At 33.6% G+C, this 23,368-nt stretch overlaps 1 long non-coding RNA gene across 1 annotated transcript; it reads right to left on the reverse strand.

Moving 5' to 3' along the window:
• Positions 1–11,162: 11,162 nt before the first annotated feature.
• LOC141456471 (uncharacterized) lies at positions 11,163–17,618 on the reverse strand. Its single transcript, XR_012459790.1, has 2 exons — positions 17,468–17,618; positions 11,163–11,669 (listed from the first exon to the last, which is right to left on the reverse strand). It is a non-coding gene; the product is annotated as an uncharacterized lncRNA (long non-coding RNA).
• Positions 17,619–23,368: the final 5,750 nt, after the last annotated feature.

Consider the following 23,368-nt stretch of genomic DNA (forward strand, 5'->3'; position numbering starts at 1 on the left):
CAAGTAATTCACAATTTAGAAGAATAAATAATTAGCAGGGAAAAAGTACATTATGACCAATATGGCTCCTGAATATTTGAATATTAAGGGGCCTAGGGCACCGCATATGTCTATAATATGCATCATTTGGATCCTAGAACGTAGCCTTAAAATTATTTCATGTGTTTATCTGAGGTTCGATTAGATCGTCCTGTCTACTATCGTACTGGAGCCACCTTCTGGCTAATTGAACCATTTCTCTGAAAGTCTCATGTTATTCCAAAACTAATTCCTACGTTTTGCTACCAACTTGCCCTGCTACTTCTAAATGTATCTTCTACTTGACCACATCTATATTTCTTGATTGATTATTCTTCTTCAAGAATTATCTCATCAGAGATTTCTTATTTATTCCGTCAAATTACGTTTATCTTAATTTTAGAAATAAAAAACAGCTATCCTATGGAATAAGTTGTTACTTATAACTGGAGATCACTGGTAGATGCTACATGGCTATAGGACAAGCTTGGCACCGCAGTGTCATCGGTTCGACCTGCATTTAACCAAATGACTTCTTGCCAAACGGAGGGTAATGGAAGATGACAGTTTTTTTCAATTTGGCCGTTACGTTACATTTAAATGATGGATCTAATAATTTGCTGGCTATTATAGAACTACCGTTAACCTTAGAAAAACAAAAATTATTGTTCAATTTTCTAAAATATCTGCTGCTGTCCGTGTTTCCCACATTAAGTCAGAACTGACAAAAAAATATACATAAATTTTTTTTAAAAAAGATAACTTTATTTTCCACTGTATTTTAATTACTAAATTAAGAAGTCTATTGTGTCATGAGCTAATGAATTTTTTCTTAAATAAATCAAATTTTGAAATTAAAACATTTTTTTCAACTTCCTGGGATCCTTTCTCATTGCCTATGGCCGTTAATGGAATCAGGTTTAAAAATTAACATTCGTAAATACAAATTATAAGTACTTATTTATTTAATTTTTTTCCCCCTTCAATAAATGAGCCTTTAGTAATGCTGTAGGAATTTCCTGATGTAACTAAGATGCCGTGAAGTTCTGAATCCGTCTCACTCGCCCAGCCTGGTGAAGGGTTCTGAGTATCTGAATGAAGGGGTAAAATGTTCTAAGGTTACACACGACAACCAGTTTTTACAATGCACATCCGCTTGTGCGTCTTCCTCTCTTCTACATCCACTTCCGCTCTAATCCAATCTATACATAACATATACCTCCTGTTATAAATACCACTTCAACACAAAATCTTAACTGAGATTTTTGAAAGATGTAAGAAATACGTCTCTTAAATGTTCAATTTTATTAATTCCTTTGCCAAGTGTTAAGTTTATCGAGTTTTGTAGCCAAAGAAAAAATAAAATAAGTACTGTTATAAAATACATTTCGCTAATTTGATATCTTGTTAATAATTATTACTTTAATCAGACAGGGACATTTGGATACGTTCAGATTTATTGTACTTGTATTTAATATTTATTTTATTATTGTTCGACTTCATGATATTAAATTCAAACAGTCCTACTTTTAGGATAAAAGGGTAAATTTTAATAATTCCTGTGAGTGCAGTTTCAGACTCAGTGGTACTGTGAACATGTTGCGATTGTCGACAGGCCAGGAGCTAGGTCGGCTCTGCTTAACCTTAGCAGGTTCCTTGAGCTAATCCGGTGTTGAGTCGTCACGTTTGCTTTGCACACATCATTTATTTACCCAATCATTTTACCAGGCGCTATTTTGGTTGTTTAATCAACACTGCTTTGTCAATCCGGAGTCAATTTGACTCCAAAAAAAATAAGAATGGTCTCTGTTTCTCCACAACTCATATCTATCCCAAAATGCTCTTAGATATGCTATCACCCCACTCTCTCACCATTTGATAGTCACGTGCTGAAGACCATGGAATTCTTAGTTTCTTTTTGCAGATTAGTTTCTTGAATCATAAGTCATTTGGCTTAAGATTGGCATTACAAGTAGATATATCGGAGTCATTTAAACTCCTGATTGGTAATATAAGTAGATTTTCTGTTATTATCTTGACTCCAGATTGCTAAATGCTTATTTGGTAAATTTACATAATTTTCATAGAAAGAATCAAGGCACAAAAAAAAAGCCTCTTACTAGAATTGATTTTCTATCCGAATTGCAGCAAAAACTTGTAGCGAATTGGGTAATTTCCGATCCGTGTCAACAGCGCACAATAATTGAAAAAATAGTGAATGTAATTAAAAAAATGTCCATGATCAGAAGGCAGTCAATCAGGGTTCTAGAAAAAACTGAAACTATTGCGATCCTAAGTTGAAGTTAATCCCTTCTGCGTGGAATTGTTAAAGCCGATTTGTGGACAGCACCAAAATTTGTTTTTTCGTTCTTAATTCCTATTCTTTCTCATCCTTTAATGCAAATTTTATTATTAAAATTGAAATCAATATAAAAAAAGATAAAAATAAATTATGGAGTCAATATGACTCCACATTGGCAATAACTGACTAAGTTCGAGCATTGGCAATGCAATGTTAAACGAACTCTTTAGTTTCGTTTAAAGCACGGGCAGACTTAATCACCATGTCTCATACATTCTCTGCCTCTATTTAACCAGTATGTAGTACATTATGATAATTCAGCTACCGCTTCGATATTTCTTTCTGCGGTGAGGGTGAACGGGGAACTTATAAACATTTTTTGCCTGCGAGTGCTGATCATCAATGCAATCATCACCATCATCATTGCGATCAACTTATAGTTTCTATTCCTTTACAGTAACCATCTCGACTGGAAAGCTTAAGTACCAGTCTTTCAGTTTACCCATAGAAATGAAGACGAGTGCAGGCGGTGATATGAGAATGTGACATATGGACACATTGCAGTAAATGTGGACACGTGCATTATACTCGTAGTGTGAGTACCGTTGTAGTTATTAACCAGTGGCCATCAGCTCGGTTAGCTGGCCGAATAGAGAAAGGAGAATATAGCCCACTATGTCCCCCACACACAGTAACTAAATATCGTTCACAACCAACAAAAGGCAATAACCACTGACAATTCTCAAAAGGCGAATTGGACACAACAACTATTTAGGGGTGAACGTGCGATTTCACGCGACAGTTTCTAGTATTGCGCTATCTTACTGCGACAACATTAAAGTCTAATTCAAACGGTTATTACTTTTTTTTCTATTTTTTATCTTCACTATAAACGTCATAAAGGATTGCTCTTCAGCTAAATCAAGTAAGAAGATATCTTTGTTGTGTCAGGATACATTATTTTCTCATATTCTCCTTTCTTTACCGAGATTCTTCCTATCTTTTTTTAACTTTTTATTGCCGCCCTCTAACGGGCAACTTAGTTGGCTGCTTTGTCCTGCCTAATTTTGTTCACTGGACCGTTCTCTACTCTACACTTCTAATTCTCTACTATAACGTTTACACTTGGGATTTGATAACTTATTATCCATAACTCGATTCTGTTTGGTGTTTGTGAAAGAGTCCAGATAAAGTAAACACCATCTAGAAATTATTTTTATTTGGGATGAAAAATCTCATTAATTACTTTTCGACTATTTTAATTTTATCATAGATCATTTCCAATAAGGGACACTGGACAATTTTATCTAACTTACTAGTTTCCGCTGAACTCGATTTGGTTGTATAAGGCTTTAAGTTAAACAAGAGTAAAGCATTGTTTCAAAATAGTATACTTCGGTTTCAACACTGTAAAGACCAACAAATACAAAATATATACGTAGACGGTACTTTCGAAAAATTTCATGAGAGTGAAAAATTCTATTCAATCACGTCACACTTTTGGATAAGGAATTTTCTTAAACTCAAAATTTTAGCAACTCTTTTAAGCATTCTCCATCAATTAAGACAAAAGATTTCATTATATTGAGAATATATTCTAAATAGACTTCTATTGAAAAAATATTTCAAAGAAAAGTTGTAATCCAATCGGAAAACAATATGTACGCCATGTTCAAAGAAAATCGTTGAGATCATTTTCAAGAAAAATTTTCAAAATTTTGAGAAGTTCATTTAGCAACACGGTACTTCCAGTTCAGGTATTTTGATCGTTGATTTACAGTTGGATCCTCTGGTGGCACCCAATCGAAACAGAGGGTTTCAGCTTTGGACGATCTATCTTTTCAGCTATTAATTTTCCTCATTTATTAGCTATGAGGCTAAAAGTTAGTAACTTCAAAAGAATGCCGGTCTAGCTATCCAACATTTGTTTTGTTATTGGTTAGTAGTCGTAATGCCCCATCTTTTAATTTAATCCATTATTTACATTTTCCAGTAATAATCACCTTCAGTTTAGAACATAAGAGGCTTGATTGGACATCCTAAGGGGATTTTCCTCAATTTAGACTAGATTTTTTTTGCTTGGAATCGTACTTGTAAGTCAAGTATCCTAGCAGTGGGAATAACCTTTTGATTTAATCAGATTTTACCTTGGTACCGGCTAAAAAACTCTGTTCGTAATTTAAATTAAATGAGAGATCTTAGACAGCACACTGCTCGTTAAATGTGACAAATAATTGATGAAACTCAAGCTTGCATTTGGAAAAGCAGGCTTAACTGTAAGCTTCTTTTTTTGTCGTGCCATGGAAACAGAATAATCGAAATATATATATTAAAAAATCGCTCAAAGCTGCAGTCAATGAGCTTATCTGATGACCACAGTTTCGTCAAATAGAGTGATTTGCCAGCAAGGAAACTGGTGTTCAGTTACTTGGACAAGGAGGAATTTAAAGATTCAATTATTTTTTTATCACTAAGTCAAGTATGGCCCCCAGATGGGAACTGTGCATAACAGTCAAGAATATTGTAACCTTGTTAGATTGACGGATTTTAGAACAGAAATTTACTTTTCAATAGAAGTTGATTCAAAACATCAGCAAGTGTTATTTATGTTCATGCTTTCACTGTGTTCAAGTACACAGTTGTAAAATTTTGCAGCTTCTATGAGAAATAAGAAAAACATCAGTTCAGAAAACTTCCTGAGAAAAAAGTTAGTGAGGTAGTTTGTAAAATAATTGAAGAAAATTACTCAGTTTATGTTGAATAGAAGAGCAAGTTATTGTTGCTCCAATAATAAAAGAATTATCTGGACATGAAGATCCTCTTCATTGGATTGGTTATTCCTTTTTAACTACATTGTCGTGAGTTATTATTTTTCACATCTGTTTCCCTACATGACCGTCCCCATCTTCTTACCAACATTATAGGTTAACTTTTTACTGGACAGTTTAAATTTCCTCAGATTCTAATACCTAAACCTACCATTTATACTAACAGCATATCGAAAAAATTATCCAGTCATTATTTAACCAATTTAACTTGTTTTTAGATTATTATAATGGGTAGCACATTATCTGTGCGTTTTGGTTCTTGGTACATGTATGTTTTATGCCATGAGTTTAAGTTTTTCTTTAAAAAAAAAATAGTACTATATCGCATAATTTATTATTATTCAGCTACAATCTGGCAAATGATGATAAATTATTAAATAGAGCTGTTTGGTGATCTGTAAGGCTGTTGACAAATTTTCCAAACTTGTTTCATTTTGAAGTAATCTCATTAACAATTTTACACTGTGATAGTTCAAACTTTCATAACTAGATAAAAAGAAAACTTTTAGTAAACTCCACTTCAGAAATATAGGCAATCAGCTTAAACCATGGCATTTTTATTCAATTTGAAATCTCTAATTTGGCTGCAAGCAATAATCACTTTGCCAGATTTTAGTCCACAAAAATTCAGTGCTGAAATAAATGAAGTCAAGCGTGGAGAAAAAAACTAAAAAATATAACCTTAAAATATAAAAGAGGAACTGAAGTTCAAATCTCAAGTACTTCCTTTGACAGTCCTGTCTTAATGCTATTGTCCTTAAATTCAAATAATAAAGTTCCGCCTGAAATAACTGACTAAAGGTAAAAAATCTGGTCATTTGGTTTAATTGCATTATTAAATAATAATATTTAATCGTGCACGCAGGTATTAATTACGTAGAAGCCGGTGATATCATACATCACTGTACTGAAATATTTGGATTAAGACAAATGACATGCAAGAACTGAGAATCGTTATTAAGAATGATGGACCTGCATGTTGGAATTGTCCTCCATTACAGCTACTGAGATATTGTGTCCAATTTATTAAAGCTCTTTTCATCCGATTTTACAGATTATTTAATGTTCGTTATTTCATCACATTAATTTAGGAATAAAATGGTTCAAATAATGGATTGAATTTTAGATTGATTCCAATGTAACGGGCTTTTCTTCATTTCTAAATTTTTCGGGTTTCTCCTTCACATCCCTGACATCCCTACCAATCCTCACACTTTTTTTTTATTTACGCCGATGACAAGGCAATCCTTTCTGTTCACAAAGGCCCCGTCCTTGCAGATCACTGCCCTCTAACCAGTAAAGCGTGGAATTTAATTTTAAAAACCTCCCACAGTGTGCGGAATTAAAATGAGACAATGACGTGTATACACGTCAAACCCAGGGCAAAACAACCAAAAGTTTGCCACGTCATAATAGTCACTGCAAGCGACTTTTTTCTGCAATCTCTAGAGGCTTGAGATTATAGAGCATTCTATGCATTTCAAAATCTTGCACCGCTTCACATATGCATTACCTATTTAACTTGGGGCGCAAGAGCTTTTACAAGGAAGTAAAAGCTTTGAATTCTGTGAAATATGAAATCATGCTCGTACTGAGGTCTGAACCTCTAACTAAGGTAAAAACGGCATTACACAAGAGCTGGGGGCTTCTATTTGTGTGCGTAATGCCCAATCTCTAATGCGGAGACCAAATATGTACCAACCACTTATCATTTGGCTGTCTCCCCCCTCCGTATAAAATACTCAGCAGTTCTATTGGTAAGATAAAGGAAACATCCCACCAAATAATATTCTTATTGCATTTTATTAAAATTTCGAGTTTTTATAGTTAATGGCAATTTTATATTTTTCATAACGAGTTTACACGTCGATTGCACCGTAATAGAGATTTGGTTTGACGTGTATACACGTCAAACGCGCTTAACTGGTTAATCCCGAATAGAATTGTAATGTTCTTTTTATGGAGTTTCACCATTGGCTGAATTTCCCCATCATGCTACTAATGTATTTATACGCATCTCTTTGTATCAATTTCAATTGTTGCTGAAATGCATTGCAGTGGTAAAAATGAATGAAGTTTTAAATTTAATTAGATTTAGATTTTATAGAAGTTGTAATCCTGCTACAATGTTGGCTGTAACGGCTCATTTCCGTCTACTTCCAGCGGAAATATAGTAATTTATTGGCAGAAAATTTTACTTCTACTTTAAACTGTTTATTAACCAATAAACCGATCAGTTATTAAAATTAGAAACTGACAACCTATCAATATACTTACCATAATTATAGACTATAACCTACTGTAATTACATGCGTAGCTGTTGTATCCTCACTTTTAATTTTACTTTTTGTTAAACTAGGCTAAAGGATTGAGGAGAAATATTAATTCATCCATTGGCAGAGTGAATGTGTTAGTTAGGTAAAGTATTTACGGTACAGGAAGTTGAAGAAGATGCGTGATCATGCCGTTTTCTTCGCAACAGAGAAGTGGGGAAATCTTGAATGTGTGAAGAACCAGTTCCGGTGGGAAGTAAGAGAGACACAGCGAAGATCATTTCTTTAATGGGTCACCTGCATACTTCATCTTCCCACATGCTTTAAGTGCACATGCGCACACACGCGCCAGCGCCAGTTTCCTCTCGGAGAATTCTAATTTTATAATTCGTATTCAGTATTCATTTAAAAATCTGCGATCACAAACGGACATGATTCTGTTTCATAATCAATTTTCTTTTTTTCTTTTTTTTTAATATTTCAAATAAACGCTAAATTTGTTGCAATTACTGAGCCATTAATTTTAATGCTGGCTCATACGTTTTAACATCTTAACATATCCCTGATATTATCGAGCACTGAACAAAAACAAGATAAACAATTTTTGTGCGTAAATTCAAATATAGTCTTGCTTTGACAACATGTACATTCCAAAAAAAGACATTTACCTATGAAGATAGTCAAAGTTTTCTTCATATTCGCATCCAAGACACTCATATTTTAGGTTAGCAAATAATAGGTGGGTTCCTAGCGCCAGACCTCCAAGAACTGGCTCTTGGAGCTTTTTGGTAGTTACTTAGGACTAACAACCATAAATACAGGTCCATCCCACTAACCGTTGTTGGTCAAAATAGCACACTGAACCAGCAGTTTACCTGCAAGTGTATGCAGTTGTCAACCCGCACAAAATTAAATGTGTATTCCGATGGGGTCATCATTTGCTTTTGAAGGAGTTCAGAAATCATCTAACTAAACCATTGATTAGATTAGGGTAAGACTAATCAGTTTTGGATCCCTTGCCTAGGTTGCGTCTGCAAAAGGAAATATCCACTTCCACTCTACATGATAGCGTTGTTTTTGAACTTCGAGACCAGTGGCTCAATTACTACAACATAAGGGCAAAACCCTGGGCGATAATGGAAGGTCCCTTCTATACCAGCGAGCGGTTGGCATAATCAACTTTTTTTTAGCTGCAGTGCCTGAAGAACAGGATCCGCACCATGGTTCAATTATAATATAATTTTAACGAATAGAATAATCTAAAAATATGTTTAGAACTATATTTTTCAATTATCAAATCTTTACAAGAGAAGAAGGTTAAGTCTGACAAGAACTATAGTCTGTGAATAACTAAAAATATTTAAAAACAAAAATTACAATATCTTAGATAAAAAGACCGCTTTTATTATAAGAATTGTAGAAAACCGTAGATCTAAGAAAATCTTATTTTCATTTTCACCATAATTTACAAAACAAAGGGTTTTACAAGGAATTGTCAGCATAAATACGATTTCCAATCTTCACTTCAACCAAGTACCTTGGATTGTTGCATTTCGGCGATAAATAATACGAGTGAGAGGTATTTCCTTTTTCTGTGTTAATTAGTGAAAACAGATGACCTGATTGCAGTAAAACAATCGGAAAGATATCACGCACTAACGGCTACAAAAACGTTTAAAAAACAACTTAGTAAACGGACTGACCAAAAAAAAAGATATATGTATATATATACATTTAATTCCTAATTTCTTATCATCGCATAAACAAGTTTTGTTGTTTTGTTGCTGGATTTGTTAATTATTTAGAAAACAAATTATATGTTATTTATTAACATTTTAATCAGAAGTGCTGGTTAAGAAAATTCTTGATATTTTTTTCAGTTACTTTATTTTAAAATGGAAAACATAAAATCAAATAATCATTTTCATAATTTAAGAGGAATAAATTAAAAATAAAAATAAAAAAATTCACTTGGTCCAGAAGATTCCCACGGTGTTAAAGTCCTACTTTCAAATAAAACAAAAACGGAAGTAAGTTTTTATTAATTATTTATTATCAAAATTTCAATCAAAATTGTAAATAAAAAACGTAGATGAGGAAATTAGATTAATTTTTCCGCCGATATGTTGCCTTAAAGTTACTTTTACCAAAGTGAATTATGTAGAATATTTAGGATCTTTTCGAACGCTAGTATTTATGAATAACATTATTTGCAAATGATTTTACGCTAACAATTTAAAACATTACCTAAATAAAATGGCCGAAGGTAAATTTTATTAAAGGTCGAAAACTTAAACTGTCTATCAGGCAGTATTGGATATTTGAGAGACTATTGCCGAGAAAATCGTGATTTTTTGGTTTTTTTCTAATAGATTTCTTGATCAATGAGAAAAGATCGACCTCTAATTTTTTCAATGAGAATTGAAGGAGCCAAGATATAAATAAAAGAAGAGAGAATGCAGAATCCCAAATTTATTCCAGGCATTTTATGTGATTGAAATAAAATTGCAGGCAGCAGAATAAAGGTTATAATTTGCATTTTGTTTTTGTCAGTGTCCACTAGCTATTGTAATTAAAGTCAGTCTGTATTTGAGACCATTTTGTTCAATTGCATTAATACAGGACATCACACAATTTAATCTAAGAATTAACTTTCCACTTTTGTCTATAGTTGGCCTCAACCCAAGCTAGTTGCACGATACCGCTATCCTTCAATAAATCTCCTTATATGTGCGAAGGAATAAATGATTAAGTTACGGTCATAATTCATTAAAAACTAAGTTTCCTGTTATAAGTTCCTATTTTCTGTATAAAAATATATTCACTTGTTCTGTCCGGTATATTTATTATCATAATTAAATTAAAAACAAAAGTTAGTTTTGTCTTCCTCAAGGTTTAATTATTTCGATAGTATGTGGAACAGTTTTGTAAGTTTCCCAAAATTTTGATTTAAAAATGCGCTTTAACTTAAAATTGAATTACTTAGTAGAATAATGTAACAGCCTATTTTTTCCAGGGGCTTAACATCCAACTACAAAGAAAAGGGTGTCGAATTTGGGGAGAGGGAGCTCATATTTTATATATTCACCAATACAAAAAAGTAGCTAAAAGCTGGACTTGAACATAGACCTTTAATTGACACTTTAGAATTGTCTTAAAACGCTTACCATTGGATAAAAATTGCTCAAAATGCGAGCAAACCTTTAAATTTTGAGTGAAATCAAATAGTTGAAAATATATTTTATTTAATCCGTCAAAGCACGTATTATGGCATCCCTGATCGGTTTCGAATTAGATGTCTGTCGATGGATGACAGTCCGAACCCAATCAGGAATGCAAAAAAACTCACTTTCTAAGCTTTCTAAGACGGATACAATCTAAGATATATTCATATTAGTTGTAAACCTAGAAATCAATTTAAGTACTACATGTAGTTTTGAATAGCTGGAAAGAAAGTTCTAAGATGGTCATTTTAGGGTTTGTTTCCCCAAAAAAACAAAAAAATTGAAATATAATTAAGCGAGATAGCAGTGTTGATCAGAGTTAGGGAGAATACCTAATAATATTATTTTTTAAAGGCTGGATGTTTATTTAGTTCGCACACACTCTTGCCTACCTTGAGCTTTCTGTTCCTTAAATAATTAAAAATGCTGTTATCCATTCTTTTTATCTAATTTTTATTAACCTTTCACTGATTATTATAAATCGATCAATTTTTATTATAAAACACAACAATGTAAATAATTTAAGTAAACTAATTAAATATATTTATTTGCTCTCAAGCTCTTGCCATTTTCCATAAATCAGTTTAATCTTCTAAGTCCTCTAAGGAAACGGTTCCAGTAACAGATTAAACTACACTTTGAATTTAGCCGAAAGGCCGAGGAACATGCTGATGTTTAAGTAACAATTTTATGTCTCTTTTTCTGTGAATTATTTCTTGAAAATTATTCTTCCACCTGAGATACATACTTGTAGAGAATGTGATAACCACAATTTAGTGAATGACTCTGAGTGTAATTTACTTATTATAAAATCCAGCGGAAAAGGAAGTAGGCGAAGACCAATGTAAAAACAATCAACCACCGCATGGTCACCTCTTGTTACACAAAGCCTCTCAGCCTGATTGATTGACGCTTGTCTGTCTTAGATGTCTTTACAATACTCAGTGGTGGGTCCCTTTATCTGCACACTTAGACACATTAGTAACTTCCTTATTTAGCCAGATTTAGCCTATTATCATAAAACCTAGAAGAATAATATGTTAACAATATGTTGTTATGGCGTAAACACTGACTGATTCAACTCTCCAGGTTATGAATTTAGAAATTCTACCTGCTTAGAATTTTTACGGACTGAAAGTTGATTCAATATGAGTTCACTGCCATAGTTGTAAAAGAAGCCAAATTAACACTGCATTGCCAATCCGGAGTCAACTTGACTCCAAAAAAATAGGAATGGTCCCTGTTTCCCCACAACTCATAGCTATCCCGAAATGCTCTTAGATTGCTATCCCCACTCTCTCACCATTTGATAGTCACAAGCTGAAGACAGTGGAATTCTTAGTTTCTTTTTGTAGATTAGTTTACTTGAATCATAAGAGTCATTTTGACTTCAGATTGGCATTACACGTAAATATATCGGAGTCATTTCGACTCCAGGTTGGTAATATAAGTAGATTTTCTGTTATTAACTTGACTCCAGATTATTGCCTAAATGCTTATTTGATAAATTTAGTTAATTTTCATAGAAAGTATCAAGACACTAAAAAACTCTTTCTAAAATTGATTTTCTGTCCGAATTGCAGCAAAACGTTTTAGCGAATTGGGTAATTTCCGATCCGTGTCAACAGCGCACAGTAATTGAAAAAGTAGTGAATGTAATTAAAAAAATGATAATGTCCCTGATCAGAAGCGGTCAATTAGGATTCTAGAAAATACTGAAATTATTGCGATCCTAAGTTGAAGTTAATTCCTTCTGCGTGAAATGTTACAGCCAATTTGTGGACAAAATTTGTTTTTTCTTTCTTAATTCCTATTCTTTCTCATCCTTTAATGCAAATTTTATTATTAAAATTGAAATCAATATAAAAAAAGATAAAAATAAATTATGGAGTCAATATGACACCACATTGGCAATAACTGACAAGTTCGAGCAATACAGTGTTAATGGTACCCGATGGGACATGATAATGTTCAACTTGGTCTATTATCCCATTATTATAGTGTTCCTCTTTGACGCCATTATCTTCGAACTTCAAGGTATCGGGCGAAATCCGCTAACCGAAACTACCTCTATACAGAAGCAATTTTCTCCGATATTAAGACAGCGGTGGACACAGATGAGATATTCACTTGGAATCTTTATTCTTTCATATTTAACGTATCTGGTACCTTACCTAGTGTTTGGGAAGTTATTGAGATGCAGGTTAACATGGTCAGTATTAGTTCGGGTCTTTATAAGGAAGCAGAAAATGTTTTGTTTAATATTTCTGAGTATTTCGATTATAGCATTTAGTATTTTTTAAGGAAAGAAGAAATAAATTCATGGGTGGTCTTTTTATCTATACAAGTAGGGACATAAGTAACTTCCATAATCAGCCAGATATAGCCTACTTCCATTAAACCTTATAGAATAGTATTGGGCGTAAACAATGACTCGTAATTCAACTCTCCAGGTACGGATTTGGAAATTCATCAAACATTACGGATTGTAAGTTGGTTTAATATGATTGCACTGCAATAAAAAGTAGTTATTTAAAGAAGCGCGACGTCCCATTACCCAAAATACTCTTTAAAATCAAATTTCATTTGAGGTTTTCTTTGATTTGATGTGCCCATCTAGATCTACAAAAAAAAAGTACAGTATTTGTTTGTATGCACTTTATACGTTTCCAAACTGATGCATACTGAAATTTGCTAAAAATAAAAAGAAATATATTATGCAAATAATAATCAGTCCCTCTTTCTCTTAAAAAAAGAACCATCATAGTTGCGGGCAAAGCCTGGCAGTTCTAATATCTGGAACATTTTCAACACTAATTCCTTACAAATCATTAGCAGGTTAACATCAACCACAACTGTGATAAATCTGGCTATTTGCAAATGCTAAAAGGTAGTACCATAATTTCTAAAACCGAAATCATGTAAAATTCTTTTCTCTAACTGCATTGAAGATCCAAAATCACTATTCAATCTACAACTATACTTTGCGTTGATCATTTGAAGCCATATTTTACAGTATTTTTGTATTTGAAGCCGGCCGCTTCCAATAATTAATAAATTATTCATTTTATGTAATCCTCGCCTATATGAATTTATTGTTTCCAATTATTGCTGATGTTAATGTTAAGCCTCAAGTTCAAAATACTGTATCCTTCCATAAATCCATAGTTCTTCGGTTAGTATATTAATAAATTACTAAAATAAAACCAATAAAAATACATCACAGTACATGTCAACAGGTGGCTTATAAATAGCTGTCAGGTTTCGGCACATAATGGACCAAACTTGGATCTTATATCCAACAATTTTGTTCGTGTGACTCAGCAGGGCGTCTTACACATATTAGACACTTAGAGAAATAAAGAAATCCTGGGGTTGAACATCCGCCAATGCGTTGTATGGATTAGATTTTGTTTTTTCATTTGCTGTTTTCTTTTATTTTCCTTTTTATTTATTATTTTAAGATATCCTTTAAGCACTAATATTCAAGTTGATGATTAAGTTGAATCTACTGCTGGTCTGAATATAAATAGAAATTATAAACCAAGTAGGGGATTGTAATGTTAATATTTTATTAAAACTTTTACTAAACTTGTTCTTCTGACCCTCCCCTGTTCCCTTAGCTCGTGCTGTGCTAATATTCCAGTTGTTTAAGATCTGCTAATTTATTCTGATATGCTTGAAGCAGGCCATATTAAAGGATACCTCTATTTTCTTTCCAATAGATAGTGGCACCATTGAAAATAATATGTTTACTTTCCAGTGGATATGGATATTTCGGGACGTAGGCATCCCTATGGCTATCTCAGCCTAGGCAGCAAACAACTCGCTCATTTGATTGTTGTTGCAACTATTCGGTTAGCTCTCTCGCGAACTTCCAAGAACTAAAAGCAACGAGCAATGAGAAGCTTTTGGTTGGTTAGCGCAGGGTTTCTTCTCATGAACAAATCAAAATAATGCCTTCATTAAATTGATGCACAATAAAATGAAAAATTGGTTAGAATAAAGGAGGATAACCATTCGACTAATTTGTTAATACTGATCAACATTAATTAAATAATTTTTGCACAACTACTTTATTTCCTATTAATTACTTTATATACTAACGATAAAGCGGCGTTTAAAAGCAGTAACATTCTTCACTGACAACTGTCTTCATGATTGGAAGAGCTTTAATTTAAAGTTTCTTTTGAATTGTCCAAGCTAGAGAAAATAGCTTCCAATTTTCTTTCACACTTCAATGAAGCTCATATTTTAAGCCTAATTATTCAAGCCAATAATTCTCAATTATACATCTGTCGTGGCGTGCTTGTTTTCTTGAGTTGTGGCCACTAATTTATTTTCAATCCTCACGTTGGTTCTTCAGGTTTGTGTAAAGATTTCACTTCCATTTCGGTTCTTTGGATCGAGCTTTCACTCTCCATCACATGGAAAGAAGAGTGTACACCATTAAAAGCTGATACCAACCTTAAAACCTCAGTACCTCTTCCATGACGACAATGCAGTGAAAGTAAAGCTGCGTAAACAAAGTAACAAGGAGCAGAAATTGTATTGATCTTCCAGAATTCTCCAGGTGCAAAAGGAACTGTCACTAAATTGCTCCTTGTAAACATCTTCACTACTTCAATATGGAACAATCCAACAAAAAGGAAACTTCTAATTGTTATTTATTTACAAAAGTTTCATCAATAAAACCAATTAAAGGAGAGAAATATGAGACAAATTTGGAAATGAATGAAGAATCTTTCTGTGAAGTGAAAAGACCATTCACGAGAGAACGTGTTTAAAAGAAAACTAGCAGGGGAAACACCAAGAGTTGTTATAAAGGCACTGGATAGTTTTATTGCGGGAAGTTTGCTCTGTTTTATAAATGCAGGGGCCAGTGGGCAGGCGGTGACCATTTGATAAAAGAGGTGGTAAACCGAGGGATGGTTGATCAGAGGCCCCACAGCGAAGACCGAGAAGGGTTGGGAGGAGTGATGAAGTGTTGCCAAGCGGTTAGTGGCGGAGCTTCTATGGATAGACGGTGGTAGTAGTTCTCTAGAGTGACCGTTCTTAAGACTTAAGTGTGGGAACTGGTCGTTCTACTACAATAATTGGCTTCACAAATCCACGTCAGTGAGTAAGCCTGTCTGGTACACACAGTGTAGAGTTGGACAGGATGATAGCCTGTGATGTACAAATTGTAATAGAAAAGCTGCACACAGAATTGGAAAGGTTCACACAATTTTAGTCTTGCTTTATAACCGCTGCTTTTGACGCTATGAGCCTTGGTGAAAACCGAGGGAACTAGCCGGAAAAAAGTAATAAAGAAAATTACTTTTAATACATAAATTACTACGGAAATCGTTTGAAGAACGTGTAATAATAGTAGAAAACGCGAAAAAAAAGGTAGATAAAAAGAGGGAAACAATATAATGTTCATTATATTCTATTCTAATGTCCTGCAGATAAGGACTTCAAAGGAGGGTAGAAGATATTGTCTATTCGGAACAGAAGACACATAAAGAACCCATCACAACACTGCTGGAGGAGCTATCCGAGGATTACCTCGTGCCCCGTTAGCATCCTGAAGAGAGCAACGAATTGTTCTTCGAGTAGGTTTTCGGAGATTCGAGTCAGTAGGTTTTCACGAGGCTTCTCAGCTTTTCTTTTCCGCTTTATTCTTGTGCGTTACCAAATAGTGAAATCGAATCACGCCCCTCACTAGCTTCTTTACAGAGTCCATCTAAAGACAATGCTTTGACTACATTGAATTGTATCCTTCTCGGACCAAAGAATCGGCCACCTCGTTTTCCCAAAGTATCCTAAACCAAAAGCACAATTAATCCTTGCATTCTGCCAGCGCCCTGGGCATCAAGGTTCAATATTCCAAGGGCGTTGCCTACATAAAGACACGATTATGCAAAAACGAATGTCACTTAAAACTCATTTGGCAACTCAAGCCACCCATTTTTTAGATATTCAGGCTATGATTATCAGTATATTGTTATTTATTTACGTTTGATGCTTCCAATTTGGTTAAATAACCCTACTTCACTTCAGTGTAACTTAAATAAATAACTTTGGTTTATTACATACAGACACAATCTAATTTGGTTCAATGAGAAATATGTTATAAGAATTTGTGTTTGGACGTTTTATTTGCATGATGCACTTCTTCGCTAAGGTTTTCATTTAAAGTTCAGTATCATTTTTGGTTTTAACTTAATTGGAATGCAGCAGCCCAGAGTGTTTGAATAGCATCCTAGTAATAAACTGTTCCTATCTTACTGAATACTTTAGGTATCATCCTTCAGAATTTTATCCAAAGACGTTAGAGCCATAAATTTAGTCTGATATGTCAATCCTATTTGCAAATCTTTTATTAGTTTTGCTTTGCCTTATTTAATATTAAGTGAATAAAAAAAAATCTACAATTTGCTTATTTAAGCTTCTTTGACAATCCCTAAACTTCGTTCTCATCCTAGTGCACATAAAGTACCCAATTCCGATTAAGATTTCTAAGGACATTTATAAAAAAAGTCCTTACAAGAGATGGTGTTAGCATCTTTTATTTTCATTCAAGTTAAAATAGAAAATAAAATAATCTCTTGAACAATTTTACAAGAATGTTTTAAGCATTTATTTTGAAAGCAGCAACTTATCCAAATAGGCAGGATGTAACACTTAGTGAATTCAAGTGTTAAAGAATGCCAAATTATAGATAAAATAACATAATATTGTTGCAGATGAGATAACCTAAAGCGGAGTCTTTAAATTCTCTACTTTAACAATATTTACTCAATTTTAAAGTCTATACTTTTGTGATGAATTACGTACCAAACATTCTTCCTTCATTTAAATTTGTACAACTGATACATTTTTGTAAAATAAGATGATTTTTCCAGAAGGAAATTCTGTTGAACGAAGTGAACGTTTTTAGGTAGAAAAGAAAACTTGATCTATAGCATCCTTATGTAACAAACGAAGTAGTTACTTAGCAACTAAATAGAACATATTAGAAACTACCAATTTATACAAAATACAAAATACTTTTAAAACTAGGTGTGTCCAAAGTAATATGTGGAGTGCGCATTGAAGACCGTTTAGGAAACTAGATCAATGGAGGAGGCGATCATGTAACTGCTAGCTTAACAGCTTTTAGAAACTTTGTTACCTGTTTCAATGTGTCTTTTAACAGGAGTTCCCTGAAAAATATTAACACTTTTCTGCAAATATTGCTGGGCTGAATTCTATTTTCTACTATCCTTTAAAATAATTTACGTTCTAAGTCTACGCGCTTGTTTAATTAAACTTTATGTAGTGATTTAGTTAATCAACGGAGAGCTGTTTTCAAGTTTAACAAGCACCATGTTTTCTTCGGTGATTTCAACGACTTTTTTTTTGTTTAAAGTTGTCTAGTCGTTTTTTACATTTGTGAGCACCTCATATAAATTCACATTAGTTTAACCGCTAACAACACTTTTGAAAATTAAACTAAGGTTTAACTAAAGGCTGCGAGGTCATTATAGTACTAACAAATCTGTTGCAACAGCGCTTCTGCACAAGCGAGTGCACGGATACATTCGTTATTGGAAAGTGCATACACTTTCTTTCTGGATACTTAGTGTGGATAGATTTTCTTACTAGATATATGGAAGTATTGAGTGTCTAATTATTTTATTGATATTTTACAGGAAATATACTATCAGAGGACTTTTTGAGTTTTAAAAAGTGATCTTCAGGAAGTTTTTTTTTTTATATTCTCTGGTGTCAGTGTTTCTCTTTGTATTCTCTGGTGTCAGTGTTTCTCTTTGTATTCTCTGGTGGCATTTCGTTTGTGCGTCTTAATGGAGTCTGAAAGAAAGGTAGTGGTCACAAAGTCCCCTAACTCGAAATAGCACTTTAACATAGAACACCCTGATACTTAACCAATTAGGAAACATTGTCTAATCAGAGATTATTACTAATAAAACTTCTTTAAATGAAATTTTAATCATTCAATACAATAGTCAGAACTATTTAATGGAACAATTAAAATTAATTTCATTTTGCCTTAATGAATAAGATGGTGTAAAGAGTGTCTCCTAATTTGATGAAAGCAAAAAAACATTATTTTTTTTATAGAATTGATAATTTACAATAACAATATTATATCAAGTTTATAGATCATAGTTTAGTTTTTCATTTTATTATTTTAATGTTTATTATTTAGCAATCTCACAGTATTTTCATTCATGATGTAATTGCAGTTTTCTGTTTTATTTTAATTTTCATTATAATTATTATCATTTCTAATTAGATAAACTCTATAATTAATTATTTATTACAGAACCTCTGAAATGTGTACACATGCACACCAAATATAGGCTATCTAAATAGCACATTACCGAATGGGTTGCTCAGTTTCAGGAGTTACTCCAAATTTGGCGTCTACAAGTTTCTTTAAATTTTGCACTATCACTGCACTGATGTAGTTCTTATTTGTAAAATTATTCAAGTTAAATTTGGTTGAGGACACTTCTGAGCGATGAGAATGGGATTACTTTAAAGTGTTCTTTCCTTTAAAGATTTCTTGACTTTCTGTAGTTTGTTCTTAGATTGCTTACACTCAAATAAATTCTTTTAATTTCTAGCGAACTTCTTTTTAGTTTGGTACTATTTTTAGATTGTATTTTCAATATTATTTAGATTTTTACAAACAATAATTGTTAGTAAAAGGTAAATATGTTTCAAAAATTCGTTTTTTGAAGAAATGCTACGAGATAGAACCTTGAATAAGAAATTAAGTGTAAGTCGTGTGATTTAACACCAGATTTGTTCCCTAATATTTCTTTGTTACACAAAAGTTACTTTAATTTTCGTGCGAGGAGAAATAAGCCCTGATTTTCGAGGAAACCATTTTTATATGGTAATATCTCCATGATTAGAACAAAAGAGAAGTACAAAAAAATAAGTAAATATTTAAGAACAAGTTAATTAATGAGCATGCGCACTGAACAAGGAAGAAGGATGAACAGGAAGAAGGTGTTAACTAACGTCTGTCTGGAAAGTTCAAGATCCGTTAACTTTCAGTTGCTCATCATTTTAGTTGTATTCGCGGCTGTGAGGAGAGCCACACGATTTTATTCAAGGTTGTACTGTTACTCACCAGACATAAAAGTTCCTTTTTATATATCGTTTTCCATCCCAGATATCTAGTCTTTATCTGTGTATGCGTGAAACGTATTTTATTTTAAGATAAAACCAGGAAATTATACCGTTCCTTTCTCTCATACATTATTACTCAAGGAACATATTTCTTTATACTGTTTACCATTTCTTCAATTATTTTTAACCTTCGTATTAATATTCAATGGAAAAAAGTTAATATGAACCACGTATTCGGACTTTGTAAATATCTTCTATTTTATTTGGTGTACCTGTCACCGAACAAATGAATGATGTGTACTCTCTATTCATATTTTTCTTTTTTTTATTCTTAACTCAGACTTCGATTGAAAGATAATGTGTAAAAAATCTTGTACGAACTATCACACGACATACTCATATTAAAAAAGTAAAAGTAAAGCTAAAGTAATGTCTATTTTTTTAGGAGGACTTTTCGTCTAACTGCCAATTAGGTGTCGCGGATGGAAGAGAATATCTAATTATTTCCATAAATTTCTTTTATTAACTATTAAATAAAATCCATGGCCTAGTCCGGGAATCAAACCCAGTACGTATATCGTGGCGCCGAACTCAATTTATATTTAAAACACAAATTTAAAGCTTACAGAATTTTTTTTTTTTTTTAATTTATTTATTTTCACAACTGCAGAATAATTCTGCATCAAGTGAAGCTGATACAACATGATAATGGAATAGATACATGAATACATGAGGGGAGAATTCACCCATTGGTGAAACTCCCAAAGTGGTACAGTTCACTATTGTACATTGGCTCTTACTTCATTTAGAAGATCGCGTGGCCACCTGCGCTTCAACCGCCTGGGAGGATTTCCTGGTAGAGTGGTAAGTTGAGCTACTAGAGGATTGGGATGTGAGGTGATTGATGTGTGGAATTTAAAGTAACGGGATCTTACAGCTTCAGAAACATAGGGAACAAGGAAATCTCGGTGCAAGGTATGATTGGAAACAAAGTAAGGAGCATTAGGCTGGAAACATAGTGGAGCGGCGAGCAAAGCGGCGATGATAGCGAAGAGCGAAGCGGCGAAATCAAACACAAGTAAACATATGGGACCGCGCATAGTGGCGAGCAAAGCGAAGCTAGAGCAACTCTATCTATTTCTAGTTTTTGTTTTTGCCGCTTCGCTCTTCGCTATCATCGCCGCTTTGCTCGCCGCTCCACTATGTTTCCAGCCTTAGCGATTCTACGGAGAGTTTTTGACTGGAAGGATTGGATTCTGTAGATATTGGAAGCTTTGGCTGAGCCCCAAAGTTCCATTCCGTAAGTCCAGGCAGGTTTTAGTATCATAGTATAGATAAGTCGTTTATTCTTTAGAGAGAGTTTAGATCGCTTGTCAAGAAGTCTAGAGAGAAGTTTGTATCGTCTGTTCAGTTCTTTCCGTTTGAGTCTAGTATGTGGATTCCAGGTTAGGCGTTTGTCCATGAAGAGTCCTAGATACTTAACACAATCTGTTGTGGGAAGAGGAGTGAGGTTTAGGTAAACGGGTGGAAGGATAGTTCGCCTTAGGGAGAATGTAATGTAATTACATTTATTTTCATTAATTTTAATTCTCCATTTCTTTAGCCAAGGCTCAAGAGATTCTATATGGGATTGGAGGAAGCGGTAGGCAAGGACCGGGTCTTTATGAGGAGAGAGGATGGCCGTATCATCGGCATAAGTAAAAAGGAAGGTACGAGGATTGGTAGGAATATCAGCAGTGTATATGGTGTAGAGTACAGGCCCAAGGACACTTCCCTGGGGAACACCTGCTCGAACTGGGTAACAAGGAGAGTAGGAATTTCCACAGACGACACTAAATAAGCGTCCAGTAAGGTAAGATTGAAGGATGAGAAAATATGTAGTTGGTAGGATGCTCTTGAGTTTGGCAAGCAATCCCCGGTGCCAGACGCGATCGAAAGCTTGAGCAACGTCGAGAAAAACTCCCGGACAATACTGTCCATTCTCAAGAGAGGTTGAGATTACATCCACAACACGATGACATTGTAGGACTGTAGAGTGATGAGCGCGGAAACCAAATTGATGGGACGGAAGTATTTCCTGTGATTCTAGGAGAGGATAAATTCGTTTTAGGAGCAGTTTCTCAAGGAGTTTTCCTAAGATTGGAAGAAGGCTTATAGGAGAATTAAATTTAAAACTGTAAATTTAATTAAATAAATTTCTTTGAAACTAGAAAATAAATAGTTAAGTGCAATAATTACATGGAATAAAATATTAATTATTAAGGAAACTGGCGTAACAGCTTCCCGAAATCCATATTTTATTCTCCAAGAAAATTTTAAAGGAAATTGATATACATAGACCCTAACAAGAATTTAGTCTTCTGTACAAATGAAATTATAATGGATGAATTATAATTAAATTTCAGTTGGACTTTTCATGATCAAATATTACACAGGAACCGAACAATAATGAAAATGCCCTTAAAAAGTAAAGAGTTTGACTTAACTGCGCATATACAAAGAGTTGCCTAGTCAAATGTTTTTCAAATATATAACCCGGGTTCGAAACCAGCTGCTGGCCCGTAGATTTTCTCTTCCTAGGAGCTTCGTACAGCTCACTGTCCCCGGTGGAGAGAGGATACTGTTCAGAGTGCCGCCGTGCACTGAAAAATAAAATAAAAGCGCCAATAACCTCAGAAGTTGATGCTACTTAATACAATACTAATTTTTTTTTTTTTTTTTCCGCCGGCGCATCGACGTCTATGGCCATTAGCGCCTATACAATACTAATAAATAAATAAAAAATATCATGAATGTATTGTGTTTTACGGAAAATAAAATGTAATCATTTCCAAAAAACCAATAACTTGGTTGGCAGTTCCTTCGACTGATTCTCACAAATTTGATATTAGACTTATTTTGTTCGTGAACATATTTTGTTCGCGAACAATATTTTATAAATTGCGAGACGCTCTTTACAGTAAAAAGTTATAATCTACTTCTTCTTATCCTTAAAGGGATTATGAATTTTTCGGGAAAGAAGTTACCTATAAAAATTCTAGATTTATGTTACATATATGCAATTGGTATTCCAAGTGTAAAGACAATCGTAGCAGGCGTTTTAGAAAAAAATCGCAATATTAAAAAATATTTACTGTAAAATGGCACTGTATGGTTGGCTGACTTTGCCAAGTTTATTGACGGGTCTGATAGTGAAATTGACACTAAATATCAAATTTATCTCTATTTACCGCAGTGTTTACAAACATCGACACTTTGCCCAATTTCAAAATCACTTTTTTTGGACTCTACAGTCTTCAAAACGGTTATTTTCTGAGAAAACTCAAAACCTAACACACGAATGCATTACTTTCTCTTACTTGTTACTACTGTAAGAGAAAATAAAAATTTGTCAACTCATATTGCAATAAATGAAAGTCGTATATTGGTTTGTTTAATGTTACTTTTAATCAAATTGAACTGTGCAACTTCATAAAAATTATTTAATCTCTTGTAAGCAACGTCACCTGAAACTTTTTATTGTAGTATATTGGCTAAGTAGTAAAACCATTTGCTTAAAAAAAGAGCTACAGTTTGCTGCTAACATTTAGA

The sequence above is a fragment of the Rhodnius prolixus genome, unplaced genomic scaffold (genome assembly GCF_049639745.1).
Source record: "Rhodnius prolixus isolate KJV_2025 unplaced genomic scaffold, Rpr scaffold_1, whole genome shotgun sequence".
In the NCBI taxonomy this organism is placed as follows: Eukaryota; Metazoa; Arthropoda; class Insecta; order Hemiptera; family Reduviidae; genus Rhodnius; species Rhodnius prolixus.